At 35.9% G+C, this 23,543-nt stretch overlaps 1 protein-coding gene across 12 annotated transcripts in view; it reads right to left on the reverse strand.

The window, feature by feature from the left end:
- MBD5 (methyl-CpG binding domain protein 5) overlaps nucleotides 1-23,543 on the reverse strand; it is a 478,342-nt gene that overhangs the window by 143,009 nt on the left and 311,790 nt on the right. For all 12 annotated transcript variants that reach the window (XM_074399716.1, XM_074399715.1, XM_074399722.1 and 9 more), the window contains one exon: nucleotides 12,722-12,844. The gene's annotated coding sequence lies outside the window, so the exon portion shown is untranslated. The remainder of the gene's footprint in view (nucleotides 1-12,721; nucleotides 12,845-23,543) is intronic.

Raw genomic sequence — 23,543 nt, forward strand, 5'->3', positions numbered from 1 at the left:
GGCTACAGTAACAAAAACAGCTTGGTACTGGTACCAAAACAGATATATAGACAAATAGAACAGAACAGAGACCTCAGAAACAGCATCACAAATCTACAACCATCTGATCTTTGACAAAGTGGCTAAAACAAGCAATGGGGAAAGGATTCCCTATTTAATAAACAGTGCTAGTAAAACTGGCTAGCCATATGCAGAAAACAGAAATTGGACTCCTTCCTTACACATTATATAAAAATTAACTCAAGATGGATAAAGACTTAAATGTAAGACCTAAAACTATAAAAACCCTAGAAGAAAACGAGGGCAATACCATTCAGGACATAGGCATGGGCAAAGACTTCATGACTAAAACACCAAAAGCAATTGCAACAGAAGCAAAAATTGACAAACGGAATCAAATTAAACTAAAGAGCTTCTGCATAGCAAAAGAAACTATCAGTAGAGTGAACAGGCAACATACAGAATGGGAGAAAATTTTTGCAATCTACTCATCTGACAAAGGGCGAATATCTAGAATCTACAAGGAACTTAAACAAATTTACAAGAAAAATACAAACAATCCCATGAAAAAGTGGGCAAAGGATATGAACAGACACTTCTCAAAAGAAGACATTTATGCAGCCAACAAACATATGAAAAAAGATTATCATCATTGGTCATTAGAGAAATGCAAATGAAAACCACAATGAGATACCATTTCATGCCAGTTAGAATGGTGATCATTAAAAAGTCAGGAAACAACAGATGCTGGATATGATGTGGACAAACATTAATGCTTTTACACTGTTGGTGGAAGTGTAAAAATTAGTTAAACCATTGTGGAAGACACTGTGGTGATTCCTCAAGGATCTAGAACCAGAACTACCATTTTACCCGGCAATCCCACTACTGGGTATATACCCAAAGGATTATAAATCATTCTACTCTAAAGACACATGCACATGTATGTTTAGTGAAGCACTGTTCACAATAGCAAAGACTTGGAACCAACCCAAATGCCCATTAATGATAGACTGGATAAAGAAAATGTGGCACATATACACCATAGAATACTATGCAGCCCTAAAAAGGAATGAGTTCATGTTCTTTGCAGGGACATGGATGAAGCTGGAAACTATCGTTCTCAGCAAACTAACATAGAAACAGAACACCAAATACCACGTTCTTGCTTATAAGTAGGAGTTGAACAATGAGAACACATGGACACAGGGAGGAGAACATCATATACCAGGGCCTGTTGGGGGAGTGGGGGTGCAAGGGAAGGAAGGACATTAGGACAGATACCTAACATATGAGGGCTTAAAACCTAGATAGCAGGTTGATAGGTGCAGCGAACCACCATGGCACATGTATACCTATGTAACAAACCTGCACGTTCTGCATATGTATTCCAGAACTTAAAGTAAAACAAAAAACAATTTTTAAAGAAATAACTGGCATTAATTTTAGAAATACAAAACTGAAAGACCTGATAATGAAATTGTGAAAAGAAAAGTTGAAGGAGAAGGTGGGTATACTAATATCCTCATCTGACGAGGGCAATCACAAAGCACTATCTATAGTGAATGGGACAAAAAAGAAAGATATTACAATTATAACAAAGAAACTAAAAACAGAGATAAAACTAAATGGAGGATGGGCACGGTAGCTCATACCTGTAATTCCAGAACTCTGGGAAGCTGAGGTGGGCAGATCACTTAAGGTTAGGAGTTTGAAGCCAGCCTGGACAACATGGTGAAACCCCAGCTCTACAAATACAAAAATTAGCCACACCTGCTGGCACATACCTGTAGTCTCAGGTATTTGGGAGGCTAAGGTGGGAGGATCACTTGAGCTTGGGAGGCAGAGGTTGCAATAAGCCACAATCATGCTTCTACACTTTCACCTGGGCGATAGAGTAAGACTATGTCTCAAAACAACACAACACACTGAATGCTGAATGATGGAGACAGAAAAGCTGGAGACGGGGTAGAGTGAGTGATTGTATAACATCTCCTTTATGTGTTTGTATGTGTATTAATATATGACGTCTAAAAAATGATTAAGAAAAATTTTGAGGCTGGGTGCAGTGGCTCACACCTGTAATCCCAGCACTTTGGAAGGCCAAGGCAGACAGATCAACTGAGGTTGGGAGTTCGAGACCAGCCTCACATACATGGAGAAACCCTATCTCTACTAAAAATACAAAAATAGCCAGGAGTGGTGGTGCATGGTAATCCCAGCTACTTGGGAGGCTGAGGCAGGAGAATTGCTTGAAGCTGGGAGGTGGAGGTTGTGGTGAGCCGAGATTGTACCATTGCACTCCAGTCTGGGCAACAAGAGTGAAACTCCATCTCAAAAAAAAAAAAAAAAAAAAAAAAAAAAAAAATTGACGTGAAAGCAAACTACTTTTACCTGAAAAAATACAGATACGTATCAAAGGAAATATGGAAAGAGAAGTGAGGTTTATATGGGAAAATCTGGGCCAAAGGACCATTTAATTTAACTGTGTGCATGTTTTAATGTCATTTAAACACACATATCTGGTCACATATACACCTTTCAGAGGTTTTTCATCACTCTTAGGATAAAGGTCAGAATCTCAAATATGGCCTTTATAAGAATTGAATTATACTAAATACAAAAAAGTGACAAAAAAGCGTTGTTTATCTCTCATGTGTTAAAAGGAACCTTTAATATACACAAAACCCCCCAGTTTCTGTTTTTAATAAAGTAATATTTTATTGGAAACTATAGCTCTTCTCTATATTATTATATAAATTTCATTTCTCTGCCCTCAGAAGATATCATACTAAATTGTGAATACCATCATGGAATTTTGAAAGTCTTTTGAGTAAAATTTTATATATGCTTTCTCTAGAAACATAACAGTTTTGATTTTTCAAAAAATAGGTAGATTATAAAATTTTACATGTTATTATATGTCATCAACATCTGATTAGCTTTTAAGATGCCATTTCAAAAGAAGGCAATGCCTTATTAAGGTCTTCTGTGGGGTTTGATAGTGCAAATATTCCAAAACTTCCAACAATCTGAAATCTGAAACACTTTTGGATCCGAGTATTCTGCATGAGGGATAGGCAGCCTGTACCACCAAGCAATAAAAAGGAACAAACTACTGATACATTCAGTACCGTGCATGAATCTCCAGAAAATTATGCTGAATGAAAATACTCAATCCCAATAGTCTACATACCATATGATTCTACTTATAAAATATTCTTCAAATGACAACATTATAGGAGTGTAGAATAGATTAGTGAGTGCGAGGGGTTAAAAAACAGGTGGCCGTCACCACCTGGGAAGGGAAATGGGTGTGCTATAAAAGAGCAACACGAGGGATCCTTGTGGTGATGGAAATGTTCGTTATCTTGACTGTATCAATGTCAGTAACTTGGTTGTTATATTGTAGTATAATTTGACAGATGTTACCATTGGGGGAAATTGAGTAAAGGGTATACCAGATGTCTGTATTATTTCCTGCAACTGCATGTGAATGTATAATTATTTCAAAATAAAAAGTTTAATTTGGAAAAAAAGCTGGTACATATTATAAGAATATGAATTGTTCTCCATTGGTGGCAAGGGGGTGAGGTGATGGTAATTCAGGCATTCAAGCAAAGAAGGAGAGATACATGGAGAAGGAGATGGCTTTATCAAGCTACTTTGATATCAAAGCTACTTTTTGTCCAGAGCCTTCCTGTGCTTTGTAAGAGAAAGAAAACTGAGAACTAGTCAAGCAAAGATACATAAATCTTTTCAAGGCCCCACTCATCAGGGTTTGACTCCAATAGTTTTATTCAAGCTCCTATCATTTCTATGGATAACAAACTGGCCAGTACCTAATGACAACTTCAAAAGGAAGGGAGACAGCGTACACAGGGAAGATAGGATCTCTACACTAAACACATAGGTTGTAGAACCAAGAGTTAGAGATTCTACTTTTAGACTTCAATGCCACAGGTCATCTGCTATCTGACATGAAGGGTGGTGGGAAGTAGTGATAAAGGCCCCAGTTCTTAGCTAGCGGAACCTTAGGAGGCACTCTTCATTGAGAAGCAAAACATGTATTGGCAGCAAGTGTGAGATTAGGGTCGAGGGGTTTTTACTTGAAAGGATTTCAGAAATCAGGAATATTTATCTTTTGTCTATTCTTACACCCTTATTCCTTAATAACTTACCAGATTGATGACTCAGCAGTTCTACTCATAGAGAAATAAAAATATATATCGACACTAAAACTTGTACACCAGTGTGTGCAGCATTACTTATAGTAGCCAAAAAGTGGAAACAACCAAATGTCCATCAGCTGATGAATGCATAAATAAAATGTGGTATGTACATACAGTGGAGTATTATTTGGTAATAAAAGGAGATGATATACTGATTCCTGCTACAGTATGGATGAACCTTAAAATCATTACATTAAGTGAAACAGGCCAGTCACAAAAGGCCACATATCTTATGATCACATTTATCTGAAATATCTAGAGGAGGCAAATACACAGAGGCAGTAGATCAGTGGTTGCCTGGGACTGAGGGATTTGTGGAAAGAGTGACTGCTAATGTTTATAGGGTTTATTTTTGGAGTGATGAAAACGCTCTGAAATTAACTGTGATGATGTCTGCACAACTCTGAATTGTAAAAAATAGTAAACTGCATATTTGAAATGAAAAAAGGTCCTTGGATTAAATAGAATACAAAATTTCACATGTTACTATATGTGGTTCATATCTGACTAGTTTTTAAGGTATTAAAAACTAAAAGAAGGCAATACTTTAAGGTCTTCTGTTAAGGTTTGGTATTGAATGTAATAGTTCATCACAGGAAATTGGGAAATATTGCATAATAACTAATGCCAGAAAGAGTTCACAATATTTTCAGTTGTGGTTCTTGTTCAATGAGGAAAGAAACAAAAATAAAGTTAACCTCAACTAAAATAATTGGTGTTGCATATAAAAAGAGATAGAAGAGACTCTTAAATATGATAATCAGTAAGAAATTATATCTCACTATCAACTGAAGCAGACAGAGTTACTGGAGAATAGGGAAAGGATTGCATTTGTCAATCTTAGAAATTAAGCAAAAATGGGAAGTTTTAGCAAGATAGATGTGAAGAAGTAATATACTTTACATCCCAGGTAAGAAAAACGGAAAGGTCTCATAAAGGAAGTTTGTAGCCTGATTTGACTCTAGCTTATCCCCTGGCTTTCTGAGACCACTGCATCCTAAATTTATTTTTGGGCTTATAAAAATTTTTTTGATTTTTCAAGTAAAAGCTGGCTTATAAAAACCATATTGCAAAATTCTGAGTTTACTGAACTATTGTCCACTATCACTGCATTTCCTATCCCCTTTAGTGACCATAAATCCAGTTGCATGAATTATGCAATGTCATCCTTAGGCATTTCTGTTATCAGAATATCTTTTTATAAATGAGTAAAGAAAGCCAGCACTCAGAACACATTGACTGATGCTCTAGGTTTTAATGCTTAGTACAGCTGCTATGTAATGGTGAACATGAATTAAACAAAAATGAAGTCATGAGGGCAGAAGAAAAGATGTTCAGAAATGAATTTGCAAGTTTAGTTCTAAATAGCAACCGCAATTTTAGCTTGAGGCTTTTCTGGGGGATAGCAAATAATGATTTGGTGAGAGTATAGGCCCCAAGCAAGGCCTGAGGACATTGGTGCTCCTAGCTAGTCATTTATCCTCAAAAAACGGTCCTTAGGTTTCCAGGGCATTGTTTGAAATACCAGAAAGAATCAAACTTGTGCCTGTCACTTTATCCCAAGGGCCTTCTCAGGATTCTGAAGCTCTAGTGTTAAGGTAAGTGTTTACCTTAACAAAAGCCTTGGTAGGCTTTTACTGTTACCTTATGTTACTTTTACTGTTTTTGGTTTATATTTTTATTTACCTGCAGAGGAACTACATGTGAAAATTATAACCCTAAAATTACTATTGAAAATTGTGTTCTTATGTTAAGCGTCTATTCAAGGGAAGTAAGATAAGATTTACAAGAATAAATTTTCTCTCTCATTTTTATTAGATTTTTGTGGCAAATTTGTATTTCAGAGAATTCAGACTTACTATATATTGCCAAAAATATTCTTTTAGCCAGATCAATCTAATCATGTAAAACTATAAACCTGTTAGTTTTATAGTGGATAAAACTGTGGATATTTTGAAAACCCTGAAGTCTTGAATTCATGGCTAAGTACATATTTTCATTTACAAGAACCTCAGTTTCTTGCTGTGTTTATATTAATGCTGTTTTCTTCTCCATCGTGAAAATGTTGTGACTTAAGTTATGTGAATGACCCCCACTTTTAAATAACATATTTACCTAATAAATAGTAAAGGGAGGGAATTTAACAAACCAAAACATTTCCTTATCTCACCCAACTTATAGAATAATGATGATGATAGTAATAAAAATAGCAGTGTAGTAGTAATGATCTGATAATATGAAGGAGTATAGGCTTTAAATAGGGTTTACTGTATACCAACACTATTCTGATATATTAATTCATAACTGCATCATTAGCCATTATCTCCATTTCACAAATGAGAAACTGAATCAATAAGAGATTAAATGAGATTAAATAGCAATTGGTAAATCTAGGATAATTTAGAGTAGTGTTTTTAACTACTGACACCTTTTTTTAACCCTTTGAAATATCTTCTCCTATTTTCCTTGATAAAACATAAAATCTAATGATTTATATTTCATTTTTAGAATAAATTAAATATAATAACAAAATAAACCAAAGCAATAATATAGGGCTTGGATGTGTTTTAAGCTACTCCTCCTTCCTCTTGTTTCTAGTTGAGCCTGATTAGTTTGAAATGGTATTAGCTTTGTTCATTCAGAAAATAATTACTGAAGCCCTACTATTTGTCAAACATTATTCCAGGGGCTGTTATATACATTGAAAACAAACCAGTTCTGAACTGTGAGCAAGACAGAAAAACTGAACTACTTTCTGGTGACTTCTAAAGTCTCCTGAAAACATAAAATCCAAGTTCAAATGCAAGAACAAAAACCCACTACAGAGCCATGTGGATATTGCTCACAATGTTGGAATGTCTATGCCAGCAACCCCTTCAGTTAACACAAATAAAAACAACTGAATCTACTTAAATTTAAATTCTTATTAGGATTATTTCTCACTGTCATGTTAGCAATTACTTAGTATGTTTAGATTTGCAAGACTACTCTAAAAAATTTCTTAATTATTTCAAGACACTAAGCCTATAATTTATGTAGCAGCAATTTATTCTGTATGACTTCATTGAATGGCCGCTGTGGAACAAAATCAGCCAGGGCATATAAACCTTTACTTGAAAACACTGGACATAAAAATGCTTCAAAGGTATATTCCAATTTAAAGCAAAATGAAATGTATAAGAGGATCAGCCAAAGTCCAACTAGTTTGAGAAAGAGATAACAAGCGTCAGTTCTTGCAAGAGGGAGGAATTGTCCTTGCAGATTTGTAGTCACTGTTTGGGCAATCTAGACTTTATCAAGAGAGGAGGAGAGGAACAGATAGAGGCTAAAGTTGTGTGCAAAAAGGATTGGGGAGGAATGACCACTGGAGACAAGGACAGGAGAGAGTCACAGTGAAATATGATCAGTCCTTCACAGTCTAATATCACTCCATACAAGGCATTGTGCTATGTGCTGCAGGTATAGTGATAAACAAGGTGGACTCAGTTCCTGATTTCATTAAATACAAAATTATACAATTACTTATTTTATTTCCATAGTACAAGGTGATGGGCTTGCACATATCAGAGATATGACATAATCTGGAAGAATCAGACAAATCTTCCCTCAGGAAGGGGCATTTTCGTTGAAATCTGAGGGATGAGTAGGATTCCACTAGTTAAAGTGGCATTGGAGGGTAGGGTAGACAAGGGCTGCATTAGGATTTCTGTGGGCCCTAGGTATTTCTGCCATCATGGGCCCCTTCCAACAGAAAAAATAAAATGCAAATTATGTTTTGTAACTTATGTGGTATAAAGATGAATATGTTAATATTGTATATTAAAATGTTTTCTTTTACCTAGAAGTCCTTTTCTTTCTTATTTTAAAATACATTTAAACATTTTTGTGGACCCTAGGCACGGTCTTACTGTGCCTTTTGGATTAGCAGGCACAGGAGGTAGGGAAGTTTGGGCCAAGAACATTTTAGATAGGGAGAATGGCATATAGAGAAGTTTCTAGAGGCATACTTGCTCAGGGAATTAAAAGGCTAGAGCAGGGAGTGCAGGAGAATATGGCATAAGGGAAGCTGGTGAGGCATGCCATATTAAAATGATTAATTTCTTACAGAGGCCATTTTAAAATAGTAAATTAAATAACACAAATCTTAGTCAATACTGATTTTCTTTTTTAAAGACAAAGTCTCACTCTGTTGCTCAGGCTGGAATGCAATGGTGCAGCCGTGGCTCACTACAGCCTCAAACTCCTCAGCTCAAGCCATCCTCCTGCCTCAGCTTCCTGAATAGCTAGAATTGCAGGCACACACCACCATGCCCAGTTTTTTTTATTTTTTTTTTCCAGAGACAGGGTCTCACTATGTTGTCCAGGCTTAATGTTGATGTTTGATATAATGTAAGTATATAATAGTGGAAGTTGGTGATTTCTGCCAAACTATGGCAGATGTAAAATGTAGGTTAGGTACAATTCCATCTAAAGTTAGTATATACACTGAAATATTCACAGAGAAACTGATGTAATGCCTGTGGTTTGCTTCAGAATAATACAGGAGATATAAATGAACAAGATTAGCCAAGAATTCTCAATTAATGAAGTCAGATTTGAGGTACATGGGGTTCATTTTATTATTCTGCCAACTCTTCTGCTTCTGACTTTCCATAATAAATAGCTTTTTTAAATAAATAAATAAATAAATAAATAAAACCAAGGTACAAAGAAACATCAAAACCCAGAAGCCATGAAAAAAGATGATAGATTTGAGTTCATAAAAATAATAACCTTATATGACAAAAATAAAGCACACAAAACACTAAAAATAAAAAAGACATAATTGTGATATGTATAATTTACAGATTTAATATTCTTAATAAGATTGTGATACTTATCAATCTAGAAAAAATTCCAAGACACCCACAAGAAAAATTTGGCATGGCTCATGAATGGGATATTCATAAAATAACTTAAAATTCAAATAAAAATACAAAAAGATACTAATTCTTAGTAGTAATCACACAAATGAAAATTAAAATGCCATATACTTTTCTTGTATCAGATTTTGTAAAAACGAAAGTTAATGTCAAATGTTGACAAAACTATACAGAAAGTGACATTATCATTCCCTCAAACACGTTGGTAGAAATGTAAATTGGTAGAACTTTTCCATTTATTTACGATTTTATCTACCAATTCCATTTTTAAGAATATATCATAAGCTAGCATTTTCAAAAGTGTGTAGTGGGATGTTGACAGATGTTATTTGTGTAAGTCTAAACTTAATTTTAAATGTAAATTTGTTAAACATCATTTAAAAAATTTCCCTTTTTAAAGTTTTTTCATTGCTTCTTCTTTTTTTTTTTAGAAAAAAGAGAGATTATTTTTCAGAGCAGTTTTAGTTTCATAGAACAATGGAGTGGAAAGTACAGAGACTACCATTCTATTTTAGCAGATAGTGATGGCTAAACAAGTTTGATTTCTACAAGGTATATGGTACTACTATACACTGGGACATACATCTCTAAGATGGTGAATAAGTCTTTGCTTATGTTATATGTCATGGAACCCTTTCATCAGAGAAAATATTTAGGTACTAAGGTTCTATAAAACTTTTAGAAATTATCTTGGCCGGGCGTGGTGGCTCAAGCCTGTAATCACAGCACTTTGGGAGGCTGAGGTGGGTGGATCACGGGATCAAGAGATCGAGACCATCCTGGTCAACATGGTGAAACCCCGTCTCTACTAAAAATACAAAAAATTGGCTGGGCATGGTGGCGCATGCTTGTAATCCCAGCTACTCAGGAGGCTGAGGCAGGAGAATTGCCTGAACCCAGGAGGCGGAGGTTGCGGTGAGCCGAGATCGCGCCATTGCACTCCAGCCTGGGTAACAAGAGTGAAACTCCGTCTCAAAAAAAAAAAAAAAAAAAAAATTATCTTAAAAAATCATCAGATATGAGTACACACATGTACTTGAGAGGATGTTCACTAAAGTCATGTTTACCACAGACAAAAATTGGAAAACATTCTAAATATTTAATGAAAGGATGGTGGTTACATGGTTCATGTTATAACCTTTAACTGGAATTTAAGGTGGATGACATTTAGTAACATAAAAATTGCTGCAGTAGGATGATATGATTCTATATCTTGAAAACACTAAAGACTCCATCTAAAAGCTCCTGGAAATGATAAATGACTTAAGCAACATTTCAGTATACAAAAATCAGTAGCGTTTCTGTGTACCAATAATGTTCAAGCTGAAAGTCAAATAAAGAACATAAACCAATTAACAATAGTCAAACACACACCATGCACAAAACTGGGAATATATCTAACCAAGGAGGTGAAAGATGTCTATAAGGAGAACTGCAAAACAGTGCTAGAAATCATAGACGATGCAAACAAATGAAAAAACATTACATGCTCATGGATTGGAAAAATCAATATTGTTAAAAGGGCCAAACTGCCAAAAGTAATCTACAGATTAAATGCTATTGCTATCAAAATACCAATGTCATTTTTCGCAGAACTGGGAAAAAACTCTTCTAAAATTCATATGGAAATGAAAAAGAGACTGAATAGCCAAAGCAAATCCTAAGCAAAAAGAACAAAGCTGGAAGCATCACAGTACCCAACTTCAAACTAAACCATAAGGCTTCTGTAACCAAAACAGCAAGTTACTGGTACAAAAACAGGTGCATAGACCAGTGGAACAGAATAGAGAACCCAGAAATAAAGTCATGCACCTATAGCCATCTAATCTTTGACAAAGTTGACAAAATTAAGCAATGGGGTAAGGATACCCTATTCAATAAATGGTGATGGAACAGCTTACTAGTCACATGCAGAAGAAATAAACTGGACCATTACCTTTCACCATATACAAAAATTAACTAAAAATTGATTAAATATTTAAATGTAAGAACTCAAAATATAAGAATGGTAGAAGAAAACCCAGGAAACAACATTCTGGACGTGGGCCTTAGAAAAGAATTTATGACTAAGTTCTCAAAAGCAATTGCAACAAAAACAAAAACTGGCCATTGGGACCTAGCTAAACTAAATAGCTCTGCACAGTGAAAGAAATTATCAACAGAATAAATGGAAAATCCACAGAATTGGTGAAGATATTTGCAAACTGTGTAACCAACAATTGTCTTATATATCCAGAATCTATAAGGAACTTAAACAATTGAACAAGCAAAAAACTAACAGCCCAATTTAAAAATGGGCAACATACGTGAACAGACACTTTTCAAAAGAAGATATACAAAAGGCCAACAAACAAATGAAAAAGTGTTGATCATCAGTAATTATCAGAAAAATGCAAGTCAAAACCATAATGAGGTACCTTCTCACACCAGTCAGAATGGCTATTTTTAAAAAGTCAAAAAACAACAGATGTTGGTGAGGCTGTGGAGATAAGGGAACACCTCTATACTGTTGGTGGGAATGTAAAGTAGTTCAGCCACTGTGGAAAGCAGTTTGGAGATTTCTTAAAGAACTTAAAGAAGAATTACCATTCAATTCAGTAATCACATTACTCGGTACATATCCAAAAGCAAACAAATTCTTCTACCAAAAAGACACATGCATTCACAATATTAAGCACTATCACTATTCTTAATAGTAAAGTCATGGAATCTATGTAGGTGCCCCTCAATGGTGGACTGGATAAAGAAAATGTGGTACATATACACCATGGAGTATCATGCAGTCATAAAAAAAGAATGAACTAATGTTCTCTGCAGTAACATGGATGCAGCTGGAGGCCATTATCCTAAGTGAATTAACACAGGTAAGAGAAAACCAAATATCACATGTTCTCACATAGTAGTGGGAACTAAACGTCAGGTACTCATGGCCATAAAGATAGCAACAATAGACAATACTACTAGAGGAGAAAGCGTGGAAGGGGCAGCAAGGGCTGAAAAACTGACTGCTAGGCACTATGCTCAGTACCTGGATGAGGAAATCATTTATACCACAAACTTCAGCATCAAGCAATATACCCAAGTAACAAATCTGTACATGTACCCCCTGAATCTAAAATAAAAGTTGAAAGAGAAAAAAAAAATAAAAAATTTTAAAAAGCTACAATAAACTGCTAAGTAAAAGAAGCAGGGTAGGGAAAGACCATTTAAGCCCTATGGTGTCTAGTAATAATTATTGTAACTATATAAATGCACATATTATACATATATAGATACATAAAATTAAATACAGAAAGCTATAACAAAACATTAAGAATAGTTACCTCAAGGTGGTAGGGTAATTCTATTTTTCTTTATTATCTTTTTTTAAGAAAACCAGTAAACATGTATTAACTTTCCAGCAGAAATATTTTTTAGAGGCAACTTGTTTAAGCATCCTCACTTTGGAGAAATAAAGGATTTTAATCTATAGATGTCAGAGACATTCCATATTTCTATAAAAATTAAGTCTGCAGACAAAAACTACAGTTGTATGAAGAATCTATGAAGAGAAACCATGATGCCTACCTTCTGCACAGAAGTGAAGAAAACATAACAAGTGTTGTGTGTGACTCAGCAGCGTAATGGAGGCAGTTAATTTCCAGATGCTCTATGCCTTTGCGAGTCCCTATAAGGGAGTAGTTCTTCTCTCTGGAAAGAAATAACATGGGTACACACATTTATTTAAAGGCTGGTTTTCAAAATCATTAATAGTATTGTTGGCATTTTTTCACTTCCAAACATAAATGAGTTGTTGCCAAAGAACTAGAGAGGATCAAGGTATTAGTATCTTCATCTTTCAGAAATAGCATGCTTAAGTGCCAGAAATAATTAAAGAAAATGTTATATGCTTTATTTTAATCTGTTGAATAACATAATCAGAAGAAATGTATTTAATAAATTAAAAATTATTGATAAAAATAGTAGTGTAATTTTGTATATCTATCTACCAGACAGTGCTAAATCCTTTATGTTTCATTTAATCCTCTCAACATCTTTTTTAGTTGATATTTATTCAATAATATTTACTAAGCATTTGCTCTATGCCAGGTACTGTGGGAAGCACTGGATATATAATGGTGATAACTACCATGATACAAGATAGCTATTAACATTCCCACCTTAAAGTGAGGTAATTGAGGCTCTGGGATTTGATATTAAATAGCCTAACTTCAAACTTACTCTTTCTATTATAGCCCAATTAAAAGGAGTTTGCGAGTCTTATCACCACCACCACTAAAAACAAAAACAATAAACCCCAAACTTTTTAAGTTAAAATGGAGAAAATACCAAAAAAAACCCCAACATCTCATCTAAATGTAGTATAAAATACATATAAAATATTTGTATATAACCTTTATAATTTGCAATATCACTTACTTTAATCCTCACTCAGTCTCATGATACAGGTGTTAGTATTACCATTTTGTAGATGAGAACACTGGCTTAGAAATGTTAAACTTAAATCTAGATCTGCCTAATTCTAATGCTTATAAACCTCAAAAAGAACAATAAAAAAAAAAAAACCTTACATTAAAATGGAGAAAGCAACAAAGAAGAAAAACAACTCATTTAAGCAGCCTACGGTATGCACACACACAAAACACACACAGGATCACACACCTGTATGGATTGTGGTATTGACATTCAAACACCCATCACTATCTGGTAAAATAGTATTGGGGTGGGAGGAGGATGACAGGGGAAAGCAACTATCTAGGAAGGAGAAGCTGAATGAAAATCATCCTCAAACACAGATTGTAGCTATATAGGCTGCTTACTTTCGAGTGGGGTCTCACAGAAAAATAGCGGAAAATATTACCACTCACTTGCTTATGACCTTAGAAAAGTTACTTTACTTCTCTGGAACACAGTTTCCTATCTGTAAATGAGGATAATAACAGTATCTAACTAATAGAGGTGTTATAAAGATTAACATTCACGTATCACCTAAAGTATCATTTTCAATAGTAAATGCTGTATATATGTGTGTGTATGTGTGGTTTAAAATAAATATCTGAGTGGGGTTAATTGTATTAATAGATCTCCTTCATGGAGCATATTACTGGTAGTTACATTTTATGTCTGTTAACATCTCAAGTAATCCTCACTTTAACCCTATGAGGCAGATATTATTATCAGCTGGCTTTTAGCTTTACTTAAAGGCAGAAACTCGATTTTATCAACTTCCCCAATCATTAGAGACTCATCAGCTTAAAAGGGAAAATTTTGTTGTTCCAAAATGATAAATGAATGAATTGGATAAAACACTATTTATTCATATCAAATCTCTCTTAACTACCAAACCACTAAGAAATTATTTCATTACTATAAAATTAAAACATGGAGAATTGAAGACTCAAATTAGAGCTTCCATTAGCCATAGCAGTCTGTTTCTCTACTGTGTTAAAAATTTCCTCTTATATGATATGATACCTTGAGAAGGCACACCATCACCAATGTGGTATTTTTGCCAACAATATTTAACCTAGATCTAACAATAAAAAAATTTCAGAAATAGCTAAACTAAAGTGACATCTTGCAAACAACTGGCCCAGGCTAATAAAAAATGCCAGTGAGATTAGAGCCTGAAGGCTAGAACTTTATGTCCCACCAGGGATGGGCAAGTAATTTGTTTACCTTCTGGCATGAAGGTATTGGGAAGCTTCACAGAGATTTGAAATTTCACTTGAGAGACCTGGCTTGTCCTAAAGACTGTTAGTTCATGGAAGATATTAGAGTTTTTAGGCAGAATGGAAGGAGTTGCTACGAATAAACAATGAGAAAATAAAGGATTCTGAAGGAGGAGAGGTATCCAAATCAGGGTTTAGATGTGGTGAGTAGAACTGATACAGAGAAATGAGGGAAGTAGAAAAAAAATCTGAACCCTGGGAATTATACAGCCCCTGGGAAATACACACCAGGTATGGTTATGCACAAGACGATCTGCTGATATGAGGAGGAAATATCAGTACTTACCTGTAATATTTATATAAATTAACACTAATACCTCTAAAATATATTTTTACTGAGGATAGACAATAAATTTTAAAACTTATTTATTTATTTATTTATTTATTTATTTTAATATAGAGTATGTGACCAAAATGTTTGGTGATCATTGTTCTCAGGAACAAAAGAAAGACTTTCAGGTGCTGGCATGTACTAGGACATTTGTCCCTGCTCTTAGGGGTGAAGGAGACTGTGCAGTGCTTGGACGGTCTTCTGTGGAGGGGTCAGAGTGGACTGTGTGTTGTGCTGTTGTTAATTGGGAGGTATGATGTGTTCTGAAGCACATGTGAAAGTAAGGGATGAACTTACTGAGATTCATCAAACTCTGCTCCATGTTCTTGCTTATTTATACAGAAATAAATGATACTTTGAGAAGAAATGTGGAAAATATACTCAGAGATGATGAAAATTCCTGGGTAAGAAACTTGAAGGACCTGGGGGCAAAGGGGGGCCACTCACTTTGGGGACTTGGGGGCCACTCACTTTGGCCCATATAAGTAAAGAGAGCTGGGAAAGGGGAAGGAACAGCCTACAATGTCCTTTTTGTGAAAAAAATTAGATTTTTCTAGATCATATATTTGAGATGGTAGTGAGGAATATATTTCATCCAAAGGAAGACATGGCAGAAAAGGGGATGGAAGCACCTCTGCCTTCAGAATCCTATGTATGTCCAGTGCCAAGAGTGAGCTTGAGATTTTAACACAGTCATCACAGAGACCTGATAGGCACGAGGCATCTGTCCTCCTTCACACTGTGGTGTCTATATCCAACCTGTGACTGTCTCCTGTCCCCATTATCCCCAAGTTTAGGTCCTCTCTATGTTGTCATGAGTGCCTCCTCAAAAGTCCTCACTGGGTCCTATCTGTGGAATAGGACAATTGGCATACTTTGGCCAGCCCAAATTTGAATGTCTTTAGGCAGAACTCATACAATTCAGTTTGCCACAGGTCTGTCATTTCACATTGTATGTTTGTGTTTGTTTTCTGCCTGTCTTTTAAAGCTTTTGAATTCTCAAACACAGGATGAAGTCCAGATTCACTGGCCCAGCACTAAAGGCCTGCTCCTGTGTGTTTCTCCTGACTTATATTTCATGGTAATATCCTCACAGGTGACTGCAGTTTTCTAAACTGTGTGCTTTTCAAAAACATAAAAAGTAATAGATATATTTTGCTCATATGATGATCTCTGCTTTCTCTTTTTTGTCTGCTTATCTTTCGAGTTAGCTGAAATGTCATCTCCCCACTGACATGTCTTTCCTGAATCTTTGAGGGAGGAGAGATGTCTTCCTCTTTTGTGCTCATTCTTCACTTTATACAGCCTTTATTGTAGAATTTATAACATTTTACTGATTATTATGTACAAATACCCAGAACATAACACCATGCCTGCTATTTCATAGGTGGCCAATAAATGTTTTTGAATGAGTTAACAAAAATGTCAACAACATGACACAAAAGGCTGGATTTTTTTTTCTTTTTTTTTTTAGATAAAAGGAGATTAAGCAGATATAACAACTAAATGCAATGTATGAACCTTGGCTGGACCTTAGATCAGGAGGAAAAAGACAGCTATAATTAATACACAACTGGGAAATTTTAAATATTGATTTAAAGACTCTATTAAAAACACACTTAAAACTATCTTAGGGAGTTTATTCCTTTAGATAAAATTATTCATTCATGCATTTGTAATCGTAATATATTAAATACCTATTCAGTGTGATAAGTCTGCAGATAAAAATTCCTGCAAGTAACAGAACCTAAAATACAGCCTTGGCTTGGCCAAGAGGGTCAGGTGAAGGGTAATAAGGACCCTTCTATCTCCGTCTGGCAAGTTAGCAAAATAAAGTATCATCTGTTACATTTCGGGACTCAGACCATCTGCCTACTGAAGTATTTTCCCTTCTAATGGAAGGGAAAAATTCAGACTGTTGGAGCATGTTGGCTGCTTTATGCAGCCTTCAGTAAAGTCCTACAAGAAAGAATGGAAGGTCAGAAAGCAGTGAAGGAGAAAAAAGATGTCTTTGCCAATAAAGCTACTTTTTATCTGTGGCTGAGAATAGGAGATCTGGACATTCGAAAGAGTGTAGAAGCAAAATTACAAATGCTTTATAATTATCTTGTATCTATTTTTTGAATAGGTTATTCACATGACATAGAATTGGAAAGATATAAAAAGGGAGTAAAAACATCTCTCTCCTAGTCTTGTCCCCTAGCCATCTGTTTTTTTCACTCCCTAGAGGCAACCCCCATTAGCACTTTCATATGTCCTTCCAGAGATGTTCAATGCATTGCCATACTACACACACATTTCCACAAATGAAGCAGGTTATGCTCTATACCTTGCTTTCCTCATGTAAGATGTTGCATCAACTGATAGTATCAGTACATACAAGGCTGCCTTATCATTTTAGGAGCATCATTGTATAAAATTTACATGATAAAAACCATGGTGTAGACAAGAATGCAAGAGGATATAAACATATTCTTTTATATAAAGACTGTACCACTAAAAACATGGAGTACACAAGAATGCAAGAGAATATAACAGATGCTTTCCCATACAAACAAATAAGGAAGGCACTGGCTACTAGGCAGGAAAGAGTTTGGAGGGCCTGTGATTCAGGTATCTGAGTATTGAGTATCAAAAACAAAGGCTAAGAAAGGTAGATGGGAAGATTTGCCTGAAGACACTTTGAATCCTAAACATTCCAGTATATTGTGACAAAGCATGTGAAAAGTTATTAAAGTTTCTGTCATGAGAGTCTTAGCAAAAGTGGCGAAGACTAAGTTGCAAGACCTAAAGAAGACTGGGATTTGAAGGGTAAGGAATTCATGGTTCTTGCAATTAGAAATTACAGCAAGTACATGGCAGTGGATCCAGGGTATGAAGTCCAGAGGCTAAGCAAATGGAACTAACATAAGTAGATGCTGGCACATGGTACCAAAAGGCCAGTGGCCAAGCAGTTACTCAGCAGAGGCCAGCAAGGACAGAAAAGAGTATGCAAACCCATACATATTGATGATGCCTCGTGATATGTCAGTCTCCCTCAGGAACTTGAGGAAGAGTAAAAGGAAAGAAGTCAAGTATGGTGGCTCACGTCTGTAATCCCAGCACTTTGGGAGGCTAAGGTGGAAGAACTGCTTGAGCCCAGGAGCTCAATACCATCTCTACCAAAGATACAAAAATTAGCTGCACATGGTGGTGCACGCCTGTAGTCCCAGCTACGCAGGAGGCTGACATGGGAGGTTGGTTTGAGCCTAAGAGGCAGAGGTTGCAGTGTGCTAAGATTGCACCATTGTACTCCAGTCTGGGCACCAGAGCCAGACCCTGTCTCAAAAGAAAAGAAAGAAAACAAGAGTAGAAGGGACGGAAGTAAGAGAGAGGGGTAGAATCTTAGTTTAAAGCTGAAATTAATTTTAATTCAGATATGACCAAGTAACTTCAAATTTGTCTGTGGAAATGTTATTGACAAAGGTACCAAGAAAAGACATTGACATCAATCAATTTTTTGATATAGGCAAACAATGTTTTACACATTTAAGATCAATAACTACAAAACTTAAACTTACATAGCCAGTGCTCAGCAGTGTTACAAGCATTCAGTGACATAGGTGTAAGAAAACAGAATGGTGTGATTTTCTGATTACAATTTCTGATAGTAACCTTTCTTTGACTTTTTCCCAAGTTTTGGGACCTTTACTGCAATCCCATATACAGAAGCCACAGATTCCATCTTACCTTACACAGACTCACTTCCAAAGAGCATTAACTTTGAAATAAGTGAATCTTGAATTCAAATTCGACTTTTTGTTATGCACTAGTTGTATGAATCTGGGGAAATAACTTCTCTGAATCTCTGAGTCTTCATCCATAAAATATAGAAGTCAAAAATCATTTCATATATGTATTATGTAAGATAATAAAGTATACAATACAATAAAAAAATCACATCTGGTTCACGGTTGGTGGACCTATCTCCTTTCTCTAAAGTTTATTTATTTATTTATTTATTTATATTATTACTATTTTTTAAGACAGGGTCTCACTCTGTCACCTAGGCTGGAGAGCAGTGGTGCAATCATGGCTCACTGCAACTTTGGCCTCTGGGCTCAAGTGATCCTCCCACCTCAGTCTCCTAAGCAGCTGTGACCACAGGTGACAGCCACATGCCCAGCTAATTTTATTTTTAGTAGAGAAGAGGGCTTGCTATATTGCCCAAGCTGGTCTCAAACTCCTGGGTTCAAGTCATCCTCCTGCCTCCACTTCCTAAAGTGCTGGGATTACAGGTGTGAGCTACCATGCTCAGCCTTTCTTTAAAGTTTAAACTGTGTTGCTTAGCTTTTTAATTAATTAGTTAATTTTTAGAGACAGGTTCTCACTCTGTCACCTAGGCTGGAGTGTAGTGGTATGATCTCAGCTCACTGCAATCTCTGCCTCCCAGGCTTAAGCCATCCTCCCACTTAAGCCTCCTGAGTAGCTGGCACTACAGGCATGTGCCACTATGCCTAGCTAATTTTTGTGTTTTTTGTAGAGATGGGGTCTCACTTTGTTTCCCAGGCTGGTCTCAAACTTCTGAACTCAAGTGATCCACCCACCTTGGCCTATCAAAGTGCTAGGTTTACAGGCATGAGCCTCTGTGCCTGGTCAGCTGACTAGCTTTTGATTTGGAATATTTGATCATCTCATCATATGTCCTGACTAAAACAGATTCAACTCTGTAATATATGACTCCCAGTTATTTTTCCCAGGTTTATTGAGTAATAAACATTCTTATATTCAGTGAAAGAAACATAATATAAGCATTTAAATATAAAAAGCATTTAAATATAAAATATATGATACATAAACAAAAATCTCCTCCAGTCTTACTCTGAGACTGAGGACAAGAGTTGGATACATAATTTCCTCCTTTCCCCAAATAGATATTGTCATTTTTAAAGATATTTGCCTCACACGTGTATACCTGTGTAACAAACCTGTACATTCTACACATGTACCCCAGAACTTAAAGTATAATTTTAAAAAAGATATTTGCTTGGAAAAAATTTTTGCAGTCTACCCATATGACAAAGGGCTGATATTCAGAATTTACAAAGAACTAGAACAGATTTACAAGAAAAAAACAAACAAGCCCATTCAAAAGTGGGGGAAGAATATGAACAGACACTTTACAAAAGAAGACATACATGAGGCCAGCAAACATATGAAAAGATGCTCATGATCACTAGTCATTAGAGAAATGCAAATCAAAACTACATTGAGATACCATCTCACACCAGTTAGAATGGTGATCATTAAAAAATCTGGAGACAACAGATGCTGGAGAGGATGTGGAGAAATAGGAACACTTTTACACTGTTGGTGGGAATGTAAATTAATTCAACCATTGTGGAAGACAGTGTGACGATTCCTCAAGGACCTAAAAATAGAAATTCTATTTGACCCGGCAATCCCATTACTGGGTATATATCCAAAGTATTATAAATCATTCTACTATAAGGACACATGTACACGAATGTTCATTGCAGCACTGTTTACAATAGCAAAGACCTGGAACCAACCCAAATGCCCATCGATGATAGACTGGAAAGGGAAAATGTGGCACATATACACCATGGAATATTATGCAGCCATCAAAAACAATGAGTTCGTGTCCTTTGTAGGGACATGGATGAACCTGGAAACCATCATTCCCGGCAAACTGACACAAGAGCAGAAAATCAAACACCACATGTTCTCACTCACAGGTGGGTGTTGAACAATGAGAACACATGGACACAGGGAGGGGAGCATCACACACTGGGGTCTGTTGGGGGGAAATAGGGAAGGGACAGTGTGGGGTGGGGAGTTGGGGAGAGACAGCATGGGGAGAAATGGCAGATATAGGTGAAGGGGAGGAAGGCAGCAAATCACACTGCTATGTGTGTACCTATGCAACAATCTTGCATGTTCTTCACATGTACCCCAAAACCTAAAATGCAATTAAAAAAAGATATTTGCCTCAAATCCAACAAATGTTAAAAAGAAAAAACTTCATAGCAGATAATAAAAATCAACAGTATTCATTATTCATTAAAGATGGTAGACTGAACATATACACTTAACTCTATCACTTTCCAAAGCCAAACTAAAATACAATTTTATGTTAAATATTTTATAAAAAGCAAAAACAAGGCTGGGTACAATGTCTCATGTCTGTAATCCCAGTGCATTGGGAAGTCAAGCCAGGAGGATCACTTGAGGCCAGGAGCTTGAGGCTAGCCTGAGCAACACAGCAAGAACTTGCCTCTATAAAATATTTTTTAAAGTAGCCAGGCTTAGTGGCACACACCTGTAGTCCCAACTAGTTGGAGGGCTGAGGCAGGAGGATTGCTTGAGCCAAGAGTTCCATGTTGTAATGAGCTATATTAGCACCACTGCACTCCAGCCTGGCAACAGAATGAGACCCTGTCTCTTAAAAAAAAGCAAAATAAATAAGGAAAAGGGGAATGAGACGTAAGTGACAGTAACCACAATTTGGAAGCTACAAAGCAAGACTGTTGCTAACTGACTTAGCAGAACTAAGCAAGCTGGTTCCTAAACCAGCAGTTGGTAACAATAACCTAGGAAGCAATTCTATACTACTGTTTCCAAAAGACTTAGGAATTGGTGACAGCCAGTGCTTATGGAAGTGAGATAAAGGTCAGACTATGAATAAACTTGGTTAGAAATTTATTTAAGAATTAGATACTTTATTTAGGGGAAGAAATTAATAGGTGGCAAAAATAAATAAATAAGAAACTAAAAACAAAAGAATTAGACACTTTCTAATTAGCTGCCACCATTCACAACTGGCCAAGTACTGTTGCCTCTCTCATCCTAACAGAAGACTAAAAATTCACTCTTTGGAGTGAGTAAAATAGAAGGTTCTTGAACTGGGGATTTTTTTATTTGTTTTTGAGATGGGGTCTTGCTCTGTTGTCCAGGCTAGAATGCAGTGGTGTGATCTCAGCTCACTGTACGCTCTGTCTCCTGGGCTCAAGTGATCCTCCTGTCTCAGAATCCCAAGTAGCTGGGACCAAAGGCATGCACCACTATACCTGGCTAATTTTTGTATTTTTGTATTTTTTCAGTAGAGATGGGGTTTCACTATGTTGGCTGGGCTGCTCTTGAACTCTTGACCTCAAGTGATCCACCTGTCTCGGCCTCCCAAAGTGCTGGGATTACATGTATAAGCCACGGTGCCCAGCGTTGAACTGGGGAATTTTGAAGGGCAAGGTACTCTACTGAAAAGAGAAAAACTGAATGAAATTTTATTTGCTGAATATTGAGACTCTAAGTCCACTTCTAATTGGTTCACACAATGCTGGTAGCCCATCTTGTAGCCTCTAGATAGGAAAGTGGAAGAAGATTCTTCTCTGGTGAATCTAACTGGCCAAAAAGAAAGATAAGATGTTCAATGAAACAATATTAGGGATTTCTGGATAAAACAGCAGTCAGCTCTAGGAAATTCATAGCCATTAAGCCCCAATTACACGTTATCAAGGTATCCACTTCCTTACTACCTTAACTATTCAGCCAAGGACCACTAGACTTCCGAGGAAAGCCCTTAACAGGAAAAATGAGGGCTAAAACGAACAGAAAATAATACTCCTTAGGGACATAAGATTTCAAAAACAAAAAAAGTTTCTATGATATAAGAGAAGAACTACATCCATGAAACAAGGACAGATGGTCTAAACAAAACAAAAGAACATTCAGGGAACAAGAAAATACTGCTGAGAAACAAAATAATGATAGACATGAAGACCTCAATAGAAAAGTCAGAAGATCTCCCAGCAAGTAAAGACACTAAGAAAACAAACATAGGAGAGAAAGGACATGAAAATTAGAAAATCAGTCTGGGAGGTTCAACATCCAAATAACAGAAAGAGAGAACCAAGAAAATTAAAAAAAAAAAAATCAAAAAAAAATTTTATAAAAGTTTTTCTCCTCTAAAGAAGATGAATTTTCAGATTAAAAGGGCTCACTGAGTACCTCACTAAATGAATGAAAATAGTCTCCAAAAAAGCATATCCTAATAAAATTTCAGATCTCTGATAGAAATAGAAAATCTTAATAGCTTCTAGAAAGGAAAAATAGATAAAACAGAAATCAGGATATCTTTCAACTTTTCAACACTGGAAGCTAAAAGATAATGAAGGGAAGTCATAAAAATTCAGAGAGAAAATGAACTCCAAACCATTCTTTTTTTTTTTAAATGAAATGCCATCTTTAATAAGCATTTTGGTGCCTAACAATTTAGACTACATTAGTAATTAACTGATCTATAAAAGCATTTAACATATGATACTGT

This window comes from Saimiri boliviensis, chromosome 5, assembly GCF_048565385.1.
Source record: "Saimiri boliviensis isolate mSaiBol1 chromosome 5, mSaiBol1.pri, whole genome shotgun sequence".
In the NCBI taxonomy this organism is placed as follows: Eukaryota; Metazoa; Chordata; class Mammalia; order Primates; family Cebidae; genus Saimiri; species Saimiri boliviensis.